Genomic DNA, 21,844 nt, shown 5'->3' with positions numbered 1-21,844 from the left:
TGGAGTACCACAGTAGAGCAGGTTTCCATGCTGCAGCCCATGGAGGAGACCACGGTGAAGCAGGTGGCCCTGCACTGACGGAGGCTGCTGCCTGTGGAAGACCCCTGCCAGAACAGATTCTGGGCCAGACCTGTAGCCCGTGGAAAGGAGACCACGCAGGAGCAGGTGACCTGGCAGGAGCTGCTGCCCGTGGGGGACCAAGGTTGGAGCAGTTTTCTCCTGAGGGTTGGACCCCATGGTACGGACCCATATCTGGAGCAGTTCTGGAAGAGCTGCTGCCTGTGGGAAGCCCACGCCGGATCAGTTCATCAAGGACTGCATCCCGTGGGTGGGACCCCACAGCACAGGGGATGAGAGTGACCAAGAAGGGAGGAGGTGGAAGAGTGTGGATGGGGGGGAAGGTGCTTTTGGTTTCTTTCCTTTGTTTCTCACTTCTCTAGCCTGTTAGTAATAAGCAATAAATCTTACTATCTCCCTATGCAGAATCTGTTTTGCCGTTACAATAATTACTGCGTGATCTTCTTGTCCTTATCTCAACCTTTGAGCCCTGTTCATTGTATTTTCTCCCTGTTCCTCTTTGAGGAGGGGATTGAGAGAGCGGCTGTGGTGGAGCTCGGCTGCCCACTCGAGTGGAACCATGACAATGGGAAGAACAGCGTATTTAGGATGTGTTTAGATTCTTACCAGCCATGAAACCCAGATAGGCCATGGACTTTTGACACTGTCAGTAGCCTGGATAGCAGTAATGATCTAGAGCTGAGGGAAAACTATAGGCTATCATAACCCAAACAAATAATCATCACAAACACTGTAATCATCACAACATATGGACACAACTACAAATATATGTGCATACAATTATAATACATTGTTTTATATAATAAAACATTATATCAGGATATGTTTGCTTGATTCACCTATGTGTATGAATATTTAACAGAGAAGAAGAGTTAATGACTTTTGTACAACATCAGTACAAATAAGGAAAGATTCTACACATTGTGCTCACAATGGTGGTATAGCAGAGATTCAAAAAATATGAAAGAATGAAATTAGGCTGGGTTGTTTTAACTGATACTCTTCTTTCATCTTGCACGTGTGCAAGATGATATAATATTTACTTATAGCTTTGTAGGCTATTTTCCAATGCAAAAATATGTTGTCTATTATTTTTCTCCTCATTTTCCATCAGGAGTACTATGCTTTATCTGTCTCTCTCTCTCTCTCTCTCTTTTTCTCTTTTAACTTGTGTCAACTTACACAACTGGTAGAGTGGCAACAAGAAGGCATGAATGGAAAAAATTGGCCATACATATTGGTGGCAAGGTAGGCAAGATAAAACAACATCACTGCTGACTGTGCGTAACTGTGGTTTTAAGTAAGGTAAGTGATTCCCTTGGTGTTAAAAAGTGAATAGTTTGGTCTAAATGGGACCGCAGAGGCAGGAGCAAAACTCATTGTTCAGGGAAATGTTTATTCAGACATTTATGGGCAGGCCTAATTTGGGCATGCTTGTTCAAGACAAGTCAAAAAAATAAATATCCCTGACAAAAGTACCTGCTGCGAATCAAAATCTTGTTTCAAAGGAGTGAATTACCCAGTGAACTGTTGAAAGTCACAAGATTTCCTAATAAGGACAAAAAAGCACCTTTTCCCCAGACTTGATGTTAGAAATAATTTTAACATAATGGCTGCTTCTGAGTATAACAAAAAATCCCAACAGAAATAACCTTATTTGATTTTGCATATGAAATTACAGTCTAGTAAATTGAAATTTGGCTAAGCAATAAGCAAAAGGAAACAGGCTATAACTATGGCCAGTTTTATAATGGGCAATGATATTGGTCTTGTTTATCCATTTTGTATTGGTTGTATAACCACAGTCCCTGGAGACCAACAAATTCGGAGGATGAAAATTCTTTTCTAACTAGGCTTGGTTCTTTAAAAATCAAAAAGCATAAGTGAAAACTCACTGAAAATAGATCTTCTAATGGATATTTTGTTTTGGAGGCCGCATATCATGAGGAGATCATGAGGATCACTCATGAGGAGATCAAGTTCTCCAACCTAGAAACTGTTAATCTGTATTGTTTACCAAAGTATTGAATACTGAAATCATATATATGTGCAACATTCATTAGTGCCTGTAGAATGTAGGAAGCTCATGGTGTATGGGCAATCATGAAATTTTGGGAGATGACGTAATATTCTTCCAAGTGATATCAGTCCTAATGTAATTAGTTTTAACAGCATGCTTTTCATTATGTTTTCTATTTTTACCACAGTTATCTTCATTTCTCTTCATTCAGCAATGTCTCTTCATCTGTCAGACCAAGAACTTTTTCAAAGACAAACAATGTTAATGAACCGGAGACATGTCTCAATCAATGTCTTCCTTTACCCATCTTGATGGGAATTGTACATAGCTGCTAATTCTGCATTTGGGTAGTTCTTTCGTTTTCCTCCCTCCCCCATTCCTGGCCTTAGAGGCATGGAAGGAAAATGGTTTCAGTGCTAATCAAATAGCTTTTTATCAGACTGACTGGGGGACATTCAGTGACTTGGTTGATCACTCCCAGGGGGCACAGTTTCAGTCAGAACAAACTGACAAAGGTCACTGAAAAATAATCCACTCAGATTATGTTGGAACACACAACAGTCATAAGGAGCTAAATAAGATATGCATAAAACCAGGGCTACAATTCTAACTCTCAGTGATCTTATATTTAAATGTTGATACGTTCTGAGAATAGCAGCTGGTAGGTGTCATAGGTAGGCTTGAAAATTATACTGCAAAGAGTCACTGAACTCACATAAATTGTATTTATATGGTAATCTCATGAGCTCAACTGTTGTTGCCCGACTGCAAAGTCTTAATTAACCAATGCATCACCTTACCTGAGACAGCAATGCAAAATACTCTGCTATTATTTGCAGTATACAAAGTTTTACATTGTTAAAAGGGAAAAACAAAATAACTTGGCCAAGATGAAGTTGTAGGTCCTGAATCTTCTGCTGCAGTTTTTCAAATTGGAAGGAAAATGTGCTTCATACAAAATTCTATTTTTCTTTTCTCTTTTCATTTTGTGTTAGAAATATATAAATTATAGCATGTTAGGATATATAAAATAAGGATATTTTTATGTAAATGTAAATCATAACAGTTTGGTGCCTGTTGACCTTAGCATTCTATGATTCTATTGTTCTGTGGTGACACATGGAGGTTATAAATTAGGTTTTCAGGTATGGCTACTCTTTTCCATGTAATATATCTTACAGTGTATTTTCTTCTTTTGCTGAATGAATTGATTAATTCCATGCAGATGAATGACCAGAAAGAGTTTTTTTTTGTTGTTTTTTTTTTTTAATGCCACAGTGCCTGAGAGAGGGAACATGGTAGATTACAGTCACTAGAAACAAAACCTCCTGTGTCAAAACTGGACTGAATGAAATGGAAATGAAATAATGTTTAATGAGTAGCCTTCAGGAAGATAACACACTAGCCCTTCTTTTACTAGAAGAAAACAAAGATATTCAAAACCATAAAAACAAAACAAAACAAAACAAAAGAATCCTGTATCCAAGTACCTTGGGAAGGATTTTAGAAATACTTCAGGTGTTAAAGATGTCATAGAAACAATGAATATCCATTTCCAGGTGGAAATATAACACCATTAGCAACATAGAAAGGCAAAAGTTTTTTTTTTTTTTTTTTCCTCTTATTTTCTGTTTGTGTGGAAATATTACAAGAAGATGATGAACTACTTTCTGCTCTATTAGCAACCAAAAAATGTATAAATCAACATCTGTTAAGGACATAAATATTTTTCAGCCAGCATAGTTATTTGCACTAAAAGAAACATTAAAAGAGTTAACTGAGGGGAACTCTAGTCTATCATAACTGCTAATAATTCTTGAAGTGCTGAGATATTTCAGAAAAATAAAAGAATGTTAATGTTGTGCTAATATAAAAAAGAGGTTACAGAGGTTGAGCTGTGTGATTGGAAGCTGGTTTATTTGACATATTTTAAGAAAAACAAACCAAAACAAAAAAACAACAAGGAGACTTTATAGAAGATTCACTATGTAATAGTAGAGTGTTGATTTAATTTCTATAAATCAACATAGTTATGTGGAAAAGGTCATGATGAAAATATTAGTTGATAAAGCTTCTATAAGGCTTTTAATTATGTTCTACCTGATAAGCTGATAAAATAATTTGTCCATCTGTGTTAGTTATAAAGAATAGCTAACAAAAATATATGAAATGCAATAAATATTAATGCATAATGGACTGGCTGTCTGATAGACTTCTCATGTAATTATGTCATGGAGAAAAGTATTTTCATTTTTAAAATAGTTATTGTGAAATCTAATTAGTATCTTTATATTGTAGAAGAAATAAAATTATAAAATCTGTGGCTGAAGAATATTTATAAGAACAACATGTATTATGAAGGACACTGGTAGTTTCACGGATGCCCACTCGTCAACTTGAATGCCTAGAGGATTTTATGCAAGGACATAAATTAATACTTGGCCTTCCATTAGGAGTGGTATTTTAACTTTATCTACAGTATTAGTGTCTCCTTCTGAACACTGTGTTAGCTGAGCTGTCTTAAAAATATGAGTAATATTTTATGGTCTCAGAGATGATTCCTCAGACTAACAATACAGGTGAGAATTAGTTTACTTAACACAGACACTTTGTGCTGCTTAATATACACTAGGCTGTCTGATATGTCATCCTTGCAGGAGCTATAATGATTTTTTAATTTGCGGGGATCTCAACAGAAAATTTTGAGGTAGACATGGGCATGTGTGTGTGTGCATGCACATACAATAAAATTGAGATTTAAGAGAACAACAATGTATCAGATAAAAGCACAATATGTGGTTCATTATCAAATCAACACTAAGAGGTGATACTTAACTGTTTTATGTCTGAAAAAGAAAAACTGTTATGACATAGACTCCCCTTGTCACTAAGCTACAATTGCCTACATGCCTGTTTTTCTGAGGTTGGAAATAGCCATTAAGATTCCCTCAGGACTACTGCTCAGGTACATAGACACACCATAACTCTGGAACATATTTACTAAATTTGCTGTGCCTCGCAATATGTATTCAGTGCAAAAAGTATAGATGCATCATAGTTATACAATGAATCCTTATCACTCACCTTGGAATGTGATCACAGACCAGCTGTAGTGCCATGGTCTTCTTGCTTTCTCCTACATACTGCTCTTCATGCTCAACCCATGCTGCTATATACTTGTCTCCACAAGTCTGGGGATAATCTTCCCCACTGAAGGTTACAGCACAGGTTCTCTGTCTGGGAGCATATTCCCTGTTCCCATGAGTTGTGGTACCAGGCTCAATACTGGAATATGTGATGTCCTTGCACTGTTCAGGGGGTAAATGGGACTCTGAAAGATTTTACCAAGGACTTCCAAATACTGGTGGGGTTGAAACCCACCATCTCCAAGGTGAGAGCTAGTCCCACGGTACCCAAATTAGGTAAAATTTTCTCTAGAATCTACAGAAAAACCTTGGATTGCTTTCCATTAATATAATGGGAGCATAAACACAACAATCAAACGTTAGACAACCAAAGGATGTCCAAAATCTCTGCAGTCCCTGGGTACTTCTCTGACACAGCTGAAATAGCAGTGGAACATCTAGGCTATTTTTTGGGTCTAGATCTCAGTAATAAATTACTGATTTTATTATTATTAGTAGTAGTAATAGAGGTCATAAATATCTTTTCCATTTTTAAAATAAACAAATGTATAAAAGAGCACAGAAGCTGCTTAAGAGCTTGGACAACAGTTAGGACTAACCTCAGCTAGGTCATCGGTATGCTTATATATAGGAGTGTTTTGTTTTTTTCCTATATGAGTAACAAGGGAAAGAAAAATCAAAATAAAACAGAGGGGCTCAAAACTCATTTTAAGCTACTTTTCTCCAAATGCTTGAGGGTTGCTGAGAGCAAATGTTTGGAAAAGCTAGAGCTGGAAACAAAGAAATCTACTGGGCTATAGCGGTTTTAAAAAGATCACGGTCTCAAGAGTTCAGTAATGGCTATTCAGTAGCAGGAAACCAGACTGATGTTCAATAATCTCCTGAGGGTGTCTGAACAAAACGGGCCTGCTGAGCAAACTGTAACGTCTTCTAGAACAGTTTACGTAAAATAGACATATGTTTACATTGTTGGTTGTTTTGAAATGCCTTTTTTTTTTTTTTCTTTTTCCCAGCTTACACGTTGTTCACCCTACTTAAATAAACAATGTTTTGGTTCAGAGAAGGGGCACTTTTGTTGCTGAATATAGACTATCAAAGGAAAGAAGACCTGCTACCATCTCTGATTATATGTGATAAATAAACCAATAGAGAAGATAGCATGACCCACCAGCAGGAGATCATGCACTAGAACACAAAACCAAAAATGAAAATCCACACATAGGTTACTGAAAGGGCTAAAACACAGAGTGAAGACTCTGATAAATTTCAGATCACCCTAGAGCCAGAATAGCTCTTTAAAATTACTTCTATTACTACTGTTATTGCAGCTGCTGCTGCCAGTACTACTACTATTACTACTGCTGCTGCTGCTATGTGCTTATAAACCCCAGTGGAGAAAAGTACATACATGTTCTCTATTTATGTGTAACTGGGAATTGTAGCCACAAACAACATTATAATTGAATATATAAAAAATCAGATAACTTATTTCCCAGCTTAAATAATTTATGTTTTTAATATAAGAGACACTTTTGTAGAAAGTAGATGTGTATTCATATGTGGTGCAACTGGATGCAGTTTTACTTATGCGAATTAGTATGAGCTGTTTATTTTACATTTTATTTTTTATTTTTAGGCTGAGTTATCTAGAAACCTTACGTACACACAAATTTAAGTGAAAACAGTCCTTAAAGTACTTTGGCTTGTATTTTGTACCTTTAGATCCAGTAACACAAGTGTTGGACCTTCATTTGCTGAAGAATTTAATTAATGCAATACAGTTGTATAATATGTTTAGATATTGTTCAATTATATTAAATAATAAGTCTTCCTGTTGAGACCTTTTTTTCTACTTTGTCCTCTTTTTTTCAGTACTAATTCTGAATAAAGACACCAGGGTCATGATGATCAAAAGTGGAGGTCAATAACAAGATGAAATAAAAATGAGCTTTGGGGGAAAAACAGAAAAATTAATTAGTCGAGGATGTCAAAGCCTCCTTAATATGCAAAAAGTGTGGAAATGGTCAGTGAGAAAAAAAATAAATAATTGGTTTATATCATATGGGCTGAGGATATATTTAATTAGAGGAAAAATGTCCTCTCTCATCTCTGGGTGATGCTAGGTCAGGTGATCACCTTTTTCACACCTTCATCAGCTTTTACAGAAACAATTGTGAGTTAGCAAGAGTTTCAGGAGCTGATGAAAGGAATTATCACAAGCTGTGTTGAGGGAATAAGGTGTTGCTACTTAAATATATGTAGAACTACATTAATGATTCCACTCCAAATTTCGAGTGATTTATTAACTTTGGAGCATAAGATATAGGATTGAAGGATACTGCAGTAAACATTTATTCTTCAGGCAACAGCATGAGGCAACTGAAAACACAAATATATCCAGTTCATTTAGCTTAGACTTCCAGATTAGTAACACAGGAATTTAAATTCCTAAAAAAAGCATAAAACAATTTTAAGCCTCCATAACATTCCATTTGGAATGCAACAGTCTGTAAGTAATAAAATATCTCATCCTCCCAATAAGATATGTTTTCCTCTTTCGAGTGCTCCTTAGCAGGTTATTTAGTAATATTCCTTGGGATAGAATTTTGACAAGCTGCCACATTTAAAATTTCATTTTCCCATTGAAATGAAATGATTTTTTATTTGTCATTATCTGAAAAAAAAAACTTTGAGTGGAATACCTGAGTAAAATACCTGTATAAAAGAAATATTTTAACTGGAAATAGAATATTCCTATGTGTGATAAACAGGATGAAAGCAGATGTTACACAATGACAGAACAGAATATATGAGGAAGTTAACTCCCAACAGCAATGCAGGAGTAAGGATTGAAGGTGATAAGGCAACAAGAGAAAACATCGCCTCTGAATCACAGGACAGAGACAACAAATTAATTTCTGGAAAAATGTGATTCAAAACAATGAAGGATGACATTGAGATGTTGACATTCAGTTGGTTAATATCCTTAACCATAATACTTCAAGATGAAAAGTAGGAGAAACAAACATTTGGCAACTGATCAAAGTGGAATTAATGTAGAAAAACATTTTTTTTTCCTAAATTAATTCATGAATAGCCAATTATACTTACAGCAAAGCTTGTAAGCATCATTGAACAGCTTTTAAAATTAGATAGATGTTGTTTATATTTTCCAGATGTACTGACCAAGGTACTGAAATCATCTAAGAAACAGGAAGGAGTCAGTGAACCACCAAATGAGCTGGTTGATTAGTAAGTACTCAAAATGTTATGTCATAGAGGTGACATAACATCTGGATAGACTGTCCCTTCTGGAAAGACAACCCTTCAGATGGATCACTGGATCAGTGAAAAAAAGTTATCTGAAACCAAGTCCTGTCAAGACAGTGGAATATATGTAAATAGTGTTTAGCCACAATGTTGACTAATGATTCCCACACACAAATGCTTACTTTGTTTTCCAGTTTTGGATTCTGGTTGGGTATCTACCTGTCATTTGTTTTCTCTTCAGTTAATTGAAATTACCATTTCAATTAGTTAGGAAACTATGTGATGATCAGGACTAAATTAATAGTTAACATTTCAATGTTCTCTCAGCTGTCTGTGACAACAAAATACTGGGGCATGAAGACTTTAGTATTTAGGAAACAAATACCAAATGTTTCTGCACATTTTAGCAACAACTAAAGAAACTGCAAATTTAAAGGCCTGACTCTGTGTTTCCTAATTGTTTTTTCATAGAGTATCAAAATCTAGCTGACTCTTCAAGTTACTAATCTGACTCTTCAGATTCCTCTCTGGCTCAGGCCCATGCCCTCTACCTGTGGTATCAACTGTTATGGGAGTCCTGGCCAGCTAGCATTAAGCTAACTGAACAGGACATGGAAAACTGGGTTTAAAACAAGAAATAGCAAATAACACAAATGGCAATATGAAGAGTGGATAACGGTTACAGAAATTATTGAGAAGGAAATATCGAAGTCACCAGAAAGGAAGGGGGATTTGGGTAAGCATTTAGACTCCACAGATAACTAGAATGGGAAACCATGGAGACCTTGAAACTTTCTATTCCTTACAGGCATGCCTAGGTGTCATACTTTGCACACAGGAAGCCATGTCAACAGTATCATACAATGTCAAAATTACACTGCCAGTGATATCAGAAATACAAATTTGGTTAGAGATGGAACACAAACTATGGGGAAACGTAAGTCAATGCAGGTTGCTTTTTAGGGAAGTGATTGGAATGGTGAAAGAGGTAGATACCCTGTAAAAAAAGAAGAGCCAAAGGAAGAGCCAGGAGATCGTAACTGGTCCTCATCCAGCCCAGTGGACATTGGCAGATACCTTGGGGGCAACCCTTTTCTTCACCACCAGGGTGGAGCAGGGCAATAAACTAAACACATTGCTCTGCCCTTGCTGTCAGGTATTGGCTTCCTTCTGCATCAGGAGGTCTGGGGTGGGAGAGATCTGGACACTTTCAGTGGTGATGAATTGGGCAAATTGTTCCAGATGAGATGGGATCAGCAGCTGCTTGCCACTCTCTAACATTCAGGGCAAGAACCAACGTGGGGTGAAAAGAATAGGGCAGAACCAGCTAGTGTCAGAGGTTATAGTCAGAATTAAGTATCATAAGCATAGGCTTGGTAGGAAAACAACAATAAAACCCATGTGACTCAGTGTAAGAACAAAATATACAAAGTTTTATTTTTTTTTTAAGTAGGAACCTCTTCCATAGGTTCTTCTACCTAACTAAAAATTTTATTTTACTTTATTTTTTTTCCTGAAAACCCTTCTGCCTCTTCCATAATACATCCTCTCTACATTTGACTTTGCTTGAGTTATCTGGAGGTGCTTATTACATGGTTCAGGTTATTTGAAGGTATGGATCCTCAGAGCAATTCTTTTGAAATAATGCATTTAAAAACATAGGGTGTTACTGAGCTATAGTGTAGTCATGAGAAGTTAGAATGATTTTGACTCATTTATATCATTTAGCTTAATCCTAGAAAGACAAATAAGCAAATAACACAGTTTGCAAAATAATTACCATTAATGTTATGCAAATATGTTTTCTATAGTCCATATTATGTCCTTTGGACCTTCCAGTCCATTTTAGGGGTGTTTTTAACCAAACTAAGCAATATTTAACAATAATAGCTTATAAAATATGAAGTAGAGGGATAACTTAATCGGCAAAATGCTTGTTTATATGAAGAATAAGACCAATTAGTCATTGCTATTGCTCTCTCTCTCTCTCTCTCTTTAACCCCCCCCCCCCCCCCCCCAATAAATAGCAAGGATTCACCTTGAAACTTTCATATGTACATTGGATGATTAAGTACCCTTGTTCAGTCAGCCTCCAAAAATAGCACAGTATTCCCTGAAAATCTTAATGGAATTCTGAAGGCCTCTGAGCCACTGGCATTATGTTCTCCATAAGTCTCAATTCTGTGTTTTTTGACTAGTCTCAGACTAAATTTAAAAAAAAAAAAAAGAATCAGTATGTTAATAGGAATTGTCTTTTATTTTATTTTTTTTTCTTTGCGCTGAATTCCTTTTTAATTTCTTACATTCATTTGGGAAATGAAATGTGGAAAAAACAATGGTATAGCTTTGATTTTCCATTTTACTTTTCCTTTTACTTTTTTTTTTTTTTTCTTAAATGTCAATTAAATAGAAGTTTTCTTGACTTTTACATATATTCTAGTATTTGAAAATATTACCATTTCTAAAATATTTCTTGACTTGTTTTAAACAAGAGTCACAGAGGAGAAAAAAAGAGTCATCTTCTGGAAAACTGACTGTATTGGTTCGGAAGACGTTTATGATATATTGATTTTTCCACAATTTTTTTGATATGTTGTAATTTTATCTGCCTTTACACAAAGTAAAATAATCAAACTAGATCAAACCTTGCCATATGTAGCCTGTTTTCTTGTAACAGCCAGGTGAAGGTTCAAATAAGCAGCAGTCATGCAATATGTGCAGGTACATGGTGCAAGGTGGCAGATAAAGTAGTTGATAAGATCCATAAAATCCCAGACATAATGACATGTCTTTCATTGGCATCTGTTGGTCTGAGATTTTATTTTCAACATGTTCAATGTGTCATTTCTTAGGCCAGTGTATCCCAGGCCTAATTTTACTTTTCTGACACAGTCTGTCAGACAGGGTATTAGAACCATAGATGCCAGTTGTTAAAAGGTTATTAAAACTTTGTGAATATTTTTTGGCTGTGACCTCCAGAGATAAATGCTGTTCCTTTTCCATAAATAAATAAATCAATCAAAACAAAACATAACAGATGAAGCAAAAAAACAACAAACCAACAACCAACCTAACAACCAACAACCAACCTAACAAAACAAACAAACAAAAAAAATGCACACAAAACCAAAACGAACCAACCAAACTAAAAACAGCAACAACAAACAACAAACATAAAAGCCAGGAATATTTTATGGTACTTTTCAGAACAGTTATTTTGCTTATGAAGACTCTCTTCTATATGAAAGAGAAACTCATTTCCAATCTCCTTTAGAAAACCTCTACTGTGCTGATTTAGATGTTCCCAACACACCTACCAGAGCATGTGTCCTTGACTATACAGTCTTTGATTTTGATAAATGCAAACTTCTAGGTATTCTCCATATTAAAATTATCAGTTAATATAGGCAAAGTAAAGTTTCAGGTAGGTTGGTTCTTCTTACTCTCCCACTTTCGGTTGGTCTCTTAGCAAAACAGAGGTAAAGCTTTGAATGCACTTTGAAGCACTTTGAATGGGCGATATTGCCTTTTATTGGGAAGGATAGTCATTGGGAAGGAAGTCATTGGGAAGGATAAGAAATCTCTCAGTCTACTACCTTAAGTAGAAATACAGTCTGTTTTGGAGCTTGTTGCTGCTTCCTATTCTGCATGTTGTTGGCATTGCCTGAGAACGCTCCATGTCTGTGAAAGCAGGGTATACTTTTATAAGGAGATGGGTTTACAGATCTTCTGGTGGTGTAGCCATAGCCTGATAGACACCTCCTGGAATGGTCTGTTAATTTTCTCTGTTGCCACTTGTTCCTCCAGAGACCCTATGGTCTGCAACAAAAATTAAGGATTCTTTATCTGCTTCCCAAAATCTGCAGGTATGAGTTTTATAGTCATAGTGTCTTCTTGCTAGTAATAAAGCTAATCATATATCAGTACATCAGCAGACTTAATAAATATGGCCATTTTTCTATTTGTGGCATGATATTGTCAGCATTTCACATTGAGACCTTTCCACAACAAACTTTGAAATGCCTTTGAAAACCACAACAAAAATTCAGGATCTTTATTTATTTATTTCCCTCCCTCCCCCCCACAGTTGGGGGGGGGTGTGTGTGGAAATACTGCCACTTAACCCTGTACTCAGCTCTGGTGAGGCTGCACCTCGAGTACTGTGTTCAGTTTTGGGCCCCTCGCTACAAGAAGGACATCGAGGTGCTTGAGCGGGTCCAGAGAAGGGCGATGAAGCTGGTGAGGGGCCTGGAGAACAAGTCCTACGAGGAGCGGCTGAGGGAGCTGGGCTTGTTCAGCCTGGAGAAGAGGAGGCTCAGGGGCGACCTTATTGCTCTTTACAGATACCTTAAAGGAGGCTGTAGTGAGGTGGGGGTTGGTCTATTCTCCCATGTGCCTGGTGACAGGATGAAGGGGAATGGGCTAAAGTTGCGCCAGGGGAGTTTTAGGTTAGATGTTAGGAAGAACTTCTTTACCAAAAGGGTTGTTAGACACTGGAACAGGCTGCCCAGGGAGGTGGTGGAGTCACCATCCCTGGATGTCTTTAAAAGACGTTTAGATGTAGAGCTTAGTGATATGGTTTAGTGGGGACTGTTGGCGTTAGGTCAGAGATTGGACTCGATGATCTTGAGGTCTCTTCCAACCTAGAAATTCTGTGATTCTGTGATTCTGTGATTAATGCAGTATTCAGGACCCAGTTACTCCATATCTGGTGTTCATTAGAAATTGGATCAATTCCCTTTTGAGATACTCCTCAAACCATGAAAGATTATTGCTTGCAATTCTACACAGCAGTCATCAAGGACAGAAAGTAAGTAGGTAAGATGGTTAGAGAATAGATCTCTCTTATTATTAGGAGTGTAATTTCTAAATATAAGAAAATTCCTTCATTGACATTGGGTTGCTACTAACATCTTTCCACTTTCTGTCAACAGAATAGCACAGGAAACAAAAAGTTATCCTAGTCTCAGTCTCCAGGAGTAACAGATACTTTATTAGATTCCCTGGGTACTTACAGTAGATGCTGTTGTAATGTTAATACCAGACACAGACCTAATGGGTTTTGATTTACATAGAGCAAATTTGTGAAAGATTACTTGCTGCTCTGCATGGACTTTGAGCTGATAGAATTTGAAAGGAGGTCAAATAGGTTTCACTAAACCATACATCACATAATTACAGTGGTGATTCCTTTCCTGGGCTGAAAAGTAATTGCTAGCAGAAGAAACCAATGCCAATATGCGTAATGTTGAAGAATTAGTACCTCAGTTCTCACCACTTCTTTCACTGATTTGAACTGTCAATTTTTTCTGGGTAAATCCAAAAGAAATTGGTGATAATAACAGGCTGTGGTAGATTTTCTTCTTGAGATAATTACTCTGTCATTTTTATATTATCTTTTCTTCCCCTCATAAATGCTCCAGTATTTGGGAAAGCACTGAAGAGTAAATAATATAAGCTAAAGATTGTTAGACAGGCATAAATAAAGGCATACATAAATAAATATATAAATATATGCTACATGTACAAATATACACATTTATAAAAAAGTTATATCTATTACTTTTAAAAAAATTGCTATTCTGTGGAAGAGCATCTAACTTTGTTACATTAACAACTTTTTTTTTTTTTAATATTATTTCTGTATGTAAAATATACAAACACAGCAAAATGTCAAGACAATTTTATTTTTGTCTATTTGGACTTCATGCCTGAAGAGCAGAAAAGGAGACTGCAGTGGGAATTAGCACACATGGACATTTTGAGGTCTGGACCTTGGAGCTGATGGGATCCTCACCTAGATGATTCACTGACAATATTAATATTTGTAAAACACTTATATAACAATTCCTAGATGAAGTGTTTATGATTTCTTTCATTCTTCTGAAAAAAAAAAAAATCATTCTTTAATTTCTGTTTGAACCCAGAGTGTATACCTGTATACAGAGATGGAAGTGAATGCATACATCTAAAGATATATATGGATAACAGGGTATAATTATTGCATTTATAGTAGTAAAACTTTTGTTTGAGATCATGGATCCCAATTCTGATAGTATTTATTTTTAAGACTACTAATGCCACTGATTTCAGCTGGCTTTTCTTGGTATACAAAAAGAGTTAAAGCAGAATCAAAACCCACATGTCAGGAGGAGACATGTCAGGAGGAGACATTCCCCTTATTAGAAGGCAAATTTTTATTTACCAGAAAATTATTTTCTTTCATGACAACACTTTATTTTTTTATTATTTTTTTTTCCTCTATTCAAGATCAAATTTTATATCAAAATTCAAAGAACCTTTTCTCCCAGGTTGGGAATAACCTAGTTAGGGAAGAATTAGGACTTAATGAAATGATACAATATCAAAACAGAATGTGAATGCAAATAAGCATCGTAGATGTCTATTCACAGCTGAGACCACTTAAATGTCAAAGTTCAGACTCAGCAAAGGCTGTGTAACTCATTGGTGATGACATCCACACCATAAAATCCTGACAAAGCATTGTCAAAGTTAGTCTAAGGAGACTACATTAAGTAGTCAAATTAAACAGATGACAGCACAGGTTATATCACCTCTTAAAGACAAATAATAAGAAATTAGACACAAAGGCTCTGATCTTCAGTCAAAGTGTACAAGTATATATAGTGCCACCTGGCTTGTTATTTTTCTTGAAAGACAGCTCTTTACGGTTTAGAAGAGATAGAAGCAATGATTATTGGTTTGTTATTCTTTTAGTGCAAGAACTACTTTTTAATCAACTATTCAATGGACCATACTGGCTAAACACTATTAGTTTGCTCATTGAAATTATAAGCAATTGATAAAATAGATTTATATCACCTTTATATCACCATCACTGAAAGAATAATGCATTAGCTTCAGCAGTGGTATAGCTTAACAATTAGCAAAATGGAAAAAGAGTTCACCTGCTGCTAGATTTGCACAGTTTCTGAACTTTTCTAAAGCACAGTAACCCTGGACATGCCAATGTCTATCTTTTGACTCTGAATTTTGTAAGAAAATATGTTTTTCTACATATGTTACCAAAAATGTTCTGATTTTCTTTTCAATGGCACAGCCAGCTCAGTTTGATCTCCTGAGGTTCTCTCTCTTCATTGGTTCAGCAGATTTACATGAAAATTTTGTTTATTTTACAACCAGTCCTTCCTTCCTTCCTTCCTTCCTTCCTTCCTTCCTTCCTTCCTTCCTTCCTTCCTTCCTTCCTTCCTTCCTTCCTTCCTTCCTTCCTTCCTTCCTTCCTTCCTTCCTTCCTTCCTTCCTTCCTTCCTTCCTTCCTTCCTTCCTTCCTTCCTTCCTTCCTTCCTTCCTTCCTTCCTTCCTTCCTTCCTTCCTTCCTTCCTTCCTTCCTTCCTTCCCTCCTTCCTTCCCTCCTTCCTTCCCTCCTTCCTTCCCTCCTTCCTTCCTTCCTTCCTTCCTTCCTTCCTTCCTTCCTTCCTTCCTTCCTTCCTTCCTTCCTTCCTTCCTTCCTTCCTTCCTTCCTTCCTTCCTTCCTTCCTTCCTTCCTTCCTTCCTTCCTTCCTTCCTTCCTTCCTTCCTTCCTTCCTTCCTTCCTTCCTTCCTTCCTTCCTTCCTTCCTTCCTTCCTTCCTTCCCTCCTTCCTTCCCTCCTTCCTTCCCTCCTTCCTTCCCTCCTTCCTTCCTTCCTTCCTTCCTTCCTTCCTTCCTTCCTTCCTTCCTTCCTTCCTTCCTTCCTTCCTTCCTTCCTTCCTTCCTTCCTTCCTTCCTTCCTTCCTTCCTTCCTTCCTTTCCCCTGCAATTCACCAAGTAATAGACAGCTTCTATAATAGACACCTCTAATAGATACCTCCTACACACTTTTTTACTTTATTATAAAACCTTATGGCCATGCTGCAGTTTTCATTTTGTACATATGTTGATTAGTTTCACATATGTTCTCAGACATTTAAAATGTTAAATAATTGTTATCAGAAGCATCATTTAAATATAATTGGTCCCAGCTATACTATAACTCTTTATAAGAAAACAGTTTAGTTGGCTATATGACATCTGCAAGAAACAGGTCTTGCCAACAGATATTTTGATTCCTCTAAACTCCTAGATTTTCCCCTGGTTAAGAGCCAAATCCTGCTAATATCTGAATGATTTTCAATAGCCTCTGATTCAACTGAAGTCCTCAGTCATAAGAAAATTCAGCTACTGCTTTCCATTCAGTTCTGCTGTCACAAGTCAAGACAGCCCTGCAAAAATATTTTCAACTTGCCAAGCTAAAAGATTTTTTTCATACAGACCAAATAAACTCCCTTTTGAAAATACTTTTCTCTTTGTTCAGGTGTACTTCTGACCACTAGGCAATGTGCAAATTTTGGTTATATTGCAAAAATAAGTTCTCACTCATAAGAATACATGGAAAGTCTTATTCCTAGATGAAGAGAAAACCTTCTGAATTTAGTCAGTGTTAAGATCTCACTTCCTTTCACCCTTATCCGAAACAGAAATGTTGTTAAGCTGAAGCAGTTGCGTAATGGAATTTATTGTTGAATGTATCAATAATTTTTTTATATATTTATTTTTTTGGCTTATTAGAGATAGTGATTAGAGTACAAATGGCCTCCTGATGTGGCCACAACGAGACAGCGATATAGTCCATTGGTTGATAAACTTCATTAGTTCTACAGGTAGAAACGAAAAAAAAATAGGGTGGGAAAAATGCAGGTGTATACATAACCTACAAGATACTATAATAATATAAATGTTAACTGAAAACAAAAGCATAGTTTATGATATTGAAATGAAATTTTCAAGAGAACCCAGAGAAGGAAATCACAAAAACACACTCACTAAATCTCCTCTTAAGAGGTTAACAGGAGATTGGAAATAGTTTTGGAAACTGTATTTTTGTTATTTATAAAACATATTTGATTCTTCTGAGAAACAATCATATTGTCTCATGTTCTCTCACTTTAGTACATGAGAGTAGGTCCATGGATATTATCATTCCAGATAAGAGCCTTCTTGAACTTCCTTCCATCCTTCTTCCTTGTCCACTGAAGGGAGAAATGGACAGAGGGAAGGATGGGTTTCTGTTAAAATAACATTATTATTACTAACATGCTTTATCTGTGTTTCAACATGATTTCAATAAAATTATAAGTATTAAACATTCCTATCAGTTTTTTTTATGATTATTTATATCTGCAGCATGCATATTACATATTCATGTCCAAATCACTTGCTGATATAGCAAAGAACCCGCTCTTTATAGCAATTGTTTAAAAGAACAAAATGAGGATATTTAAGTAGCTAATCATACAGTTTGTCTGGGAAGATATGAACATTTAAATTACATGCTGATAAACGGATCAGAAATGAGTTCTGGCAGCTACATGTTGTACCAAAACTACAAAACAAAAGATTCTGTCTCTGCATCTGTGGTTTTATTTAAATAGTAATTGCATTTTAAACCACTGTCCTTTATATTCCTTTATTAAAATGAACCAATTATGGTAAGAATTGACACCGAAATTTGTATCATAAAAAACACACCTTGCTATATGAATGATAGAATGTCATTTTATATATACATGATTTAGTTCAAGTATTTCCCCAAGGGAAGATAAAATATCAAATATTTTTGAAAAATATACAGAAAATATAACTTTTCAAAGTAAATTAGATTCCTAAGGTTGGAATATAGTCTGATATCAACTCTAAATGGATCAAATAAAACAATGCAAACTAAAACAAAGAATGAATGGCTGACTTGCTTTACTGTGTACATTTCTGATAACTGAAACGTGTGACATCTTTATCTCACTGTTTGTTTCACTCCAGTAAACAAACAAACAAAAACCCAAAAAAACAGCTATACTCAGACTAAGGAATTCCAGGTGGAATTAACTGCATTTTTATGAGAAATATGCAAGTCATGTCTATTAGGAAGAAGAAAAGTCTCAGGGACAGCAATTCATTTCAACACCTAGAGAGTATCTGAAAACAGGAGTCTCTGTTTTGGCCACTTTTCAGGAATGACCTGACTGAAACAAATCATTTTTCTATGAAAAGCATTCAAATGTTCATCAAATAATTTTTCAAAATATTAAGAAAAATGTGAAGGGCTTAAAAAGGAAAAAGTCCATAAGGTTTTTTTCTTATTTGTCATCAAGCACCATAGCTCTTGGTAAGTAACATGGTCATGTTGTTTCTAGTCATGAACATACTCAGTGCAAAGGAACCATTTCAGAACTTGACTGTACTACCCACTCAACAGTTTGTGAGTAACAGCTACAGAAGAAATGGAGATTTACAACTGTGGCTAGACCTTAAGGTGTGTAAAAAAAAAGGAGTGTGTTAGAAATTGTGCAAGGTTTTCTGAGATATTTGTGGTATTTAATTTCCCTGGTTCAAAATATGAAAAGTTACTGGTAAGTGAAGATGACAGATCACAAGAATAAATTTTCATACATTAAAAGTAGTTTTATTCTCTTCCAGTTCAAAACAGTAGTAGTGATTTGACTACCCAATGTCTTTGGGTCAATAAGCCTATGTTTTGGCAAATTGTTGATGTCTCTCTTGAGGTCTTCAGAGAAGCCTTCCTGTTGGAGTCCATGATCAATCAAGCCATAGAACTTCCTACAGAGAAGCTGTTCTGTGAAGCTGTAAGGCTTGTGCTGCATAGGATCCAACTAAGTGATCAAAGAGGGTCATTTCAATCTTAAAATCTGCTCCACTCCTTATGCTTTAGCTTCTTCATGCTGAGGTAATCCCCACTTGAGAAGAGAAAGAATTTTGGGATGCAAAAAATGTCTTTGTTTAAGATGGGTTTTCAATACACTTCCATCATTCATTGGTGGTTACCATGATAAATATGTTTTAAAAATGTGTTTTTAAGGATTGGGCTCTTTCTTTCACATTTTACTTTTTTTTTTTTTTTTTTTTTTTTCCATTTGAAATGGATAGTGCACCTTTATCATTAACATGCTGTATGCATATCCTTACTTGACTTTTACATTATTGCTCCAGCTATTACTATGCATGCATTATTTATATGGTTGGCTATCAAGGAAAAAAGGCAAGCAATTTACTTGTCAAAACATATTAGAATGCATGACTTTAAATCAAAGTTGCACGGGTTGGTAAAAAGCTATAATAAATGTTCTTTGGCTAATATGTTAGTGTCATGCAGTGGGCATGGTCAATGTATCGACTAAGAAACCTGTAATTGCTTTAAAGACTCATTGAATAACAGAACGTTTTAGATTATTATGCCTTGCTTTAATTGTATGATATTAGGACTTAATTTGTAAAGACTATATTATTTCAGTATAAGGAAATTCTAACCTGTGCTTTAATGTTAATGCCAGATTAAAATAGGTATTTGCTCTGTACGGAAATTATAAACATCATGGAGCTTAATTATCTAAAGCAAATCTACAGATACAGATCTCTGGACTTAAAAATACATCTTTACAGAGTGCATTCCTCTGAGTTTCAGTGAGTTTATGTAATACAGATAATTCAGTCCTGCAGAACATGGAATTTGTAGCTCCCATCACCTTATACTGCTGTTGTAGGACACAAACAACAACTGGAATCACTGTACCTGATCCTTCCACAAGAAATTCCACTGTTTAGGAGCCACCAGTTTCATGCAGAAAGTGAATTATCTGCCTGTGAACTATATCAAGTAAGAATCTTGACAAAATATTTTCCAGTTCCCAAACACTGTTGCCACATATAGAAAGTCATACTCCCTGTTTGTAAATATAAACAACTGTTAGCTATCACTATGAAAATTACTGAATTTTAAATTCACTGACTAAAATGAAAAACAAGTTGATCCAGAATAACAGCTTTGACCTATCTCAGCAAATAAAACCTGAATGTCAAATATATAGAATAAATATATTACTGAATATGTTCTTAATATTAAATCTATGCAAATTTTGCCAAAAATATTTTAAAAAAGAAAACAAGTTTTATAATTCTGAATATGTTTAAATGAAATACTTAATTCATTACATTTTTTTCCTTGTTTTTGGACAATAGGCATTTGATGTATTCACCATATAGTCAGTAACAGGTTTCTTCAACTTGAAATAACATTTGGGTCAAATAAACCTTTCTGTTGCATTCAAACTCTGTCAAAATTACTATCAGGAATGTGTAACAAATGTTTTGCACATTTACAGATGTGGTTATACACACAGCTCTATCTTTAAATCATAGTTCATCATACTAAAGAGACTTCCCTTCCCTTCCCTTCCCTTCCCTTCCCTTCCCTTCCCTTCCCTTCCCTTCCCTTCCCTTCCCTTCCCTTCCCTTCCCTTCCCTTCCCTTCCCTTCCCTTCCCTTCCCTTCCCTTCCCTTCCCTTCCCTTCCCTTCCCTTCCCTTCCCTTCCCTTCCCTTCCCTTCCCTTCCCTTCCCTTCCCTTCCCTTCCCTTCCCTTCCCTTCCCTTCCCTACAAAACACTCTCTCTAAGAGATTTTATGTCACTGTTTGGGAGTCATGTGAACAGAACAGAAACAGTTTGCTTTAGACAGTGGTGATACTAGGGGATCTAAGTACGTATGTTATCCAGAAGTAGCCAGAGTTTCTTCCCAAATCAGGTTGAAGCTACTGGAAATGTAAGGCAGCTTAGGTGAATTTTGAAGGAATTATAAAAGTTCTCTGTAGTGTCCCAGCAGTAATGTCCCAGACACTGGGAAAAATCACAGATGATGGCGTTCTTTGTAAAGAGAAATCAGAAATGCACTATAACAGTGTCCATTTTTGTTAAGATACTATGTTTCTTCCAAAATGGCTGGAAAACAGCATGGCTTAGGACAATCAATGATGTACTGTTTTCCCTGATTACTGTCATGGAAGATTACACTAAGTGTTCAGCAAACCAAAGGTGGTTTTTGGTTCTCAGTGTGGACACAGATCCATCCTGGATACGCACCTCATGTAAATTCTGAATAAGTTGGAGTTGAAAAACCTGTCAGACAACATAAATTTATTTTTACCTAGGCAAAAACAATACTTGTAGAAATATTCTGATATTTTTGAAAAAGGTGACACTATTCATTGTAGTTTGTGAAATTTATTGTCAAGGAAGAAAAGAAAATGTTAAACATAATATTTCTCAAATTTATTTGTACGTGTATTCAGCACTGAAAAATGACACCTGGTTCAAAAACTAAACAGACAGATCAGACAGAAAAAGGTGCTGGAACCTGACATTATAAAAATTCAAATGGAAAATATGGATTATTTTTTTTTAATGCTTAAGTCAATAAGGTTTTAATAAGAAAATAAATAATTCCTTAAATTCTCTAATGACTGAAATCTAGAAATCTAGATATGA

The 21,844-nt window shown here is 35.9% G+C and overlaps 1 long non-coding RNA gene across 1 annotated transcript; it reads left to right on the top strand.

Annotated features, from left to right (window-relative positions):
- Nucleotides 1-99: 99 nt before the first annotated feature.
- LOC140001633 (uncharacterized) lies at nucleotides 100-15,913 on the top strand. The gene is made up of 4 exons (XR_011807104.1): nucleotides 100-238; nucleotides 1,272-1,326; nucleotides 8,421-8,496; nucleotides 14,181-15,913. It is a non-coding gene; the product is annotated as an uncharacterized lncRNA (long non-coding RNA).
- Nucleotides 15,914-21,844: the final 5,931 nt, after the last annotated feature.

The sequence above is a fragment of the Anas platyrhynchos genome, chromosome 2 (genome assembly GCF_047663525.1).
Source record: "Anas platyrhynchos isolate ZD024472 breed Pekin duck chromosome 2, IASCAAS_PekinDuck_T2T, whole genome shotgun sequence".
Lineage (NCBI taxonomy): Eukaryota > Metazoa > Chordata > Aves > Anseriformes > Anatidae > Anas > Anas platyrhynchos.
This window is presented reverse-complemented; position numbering and strand designations above follow the sequence as displayed.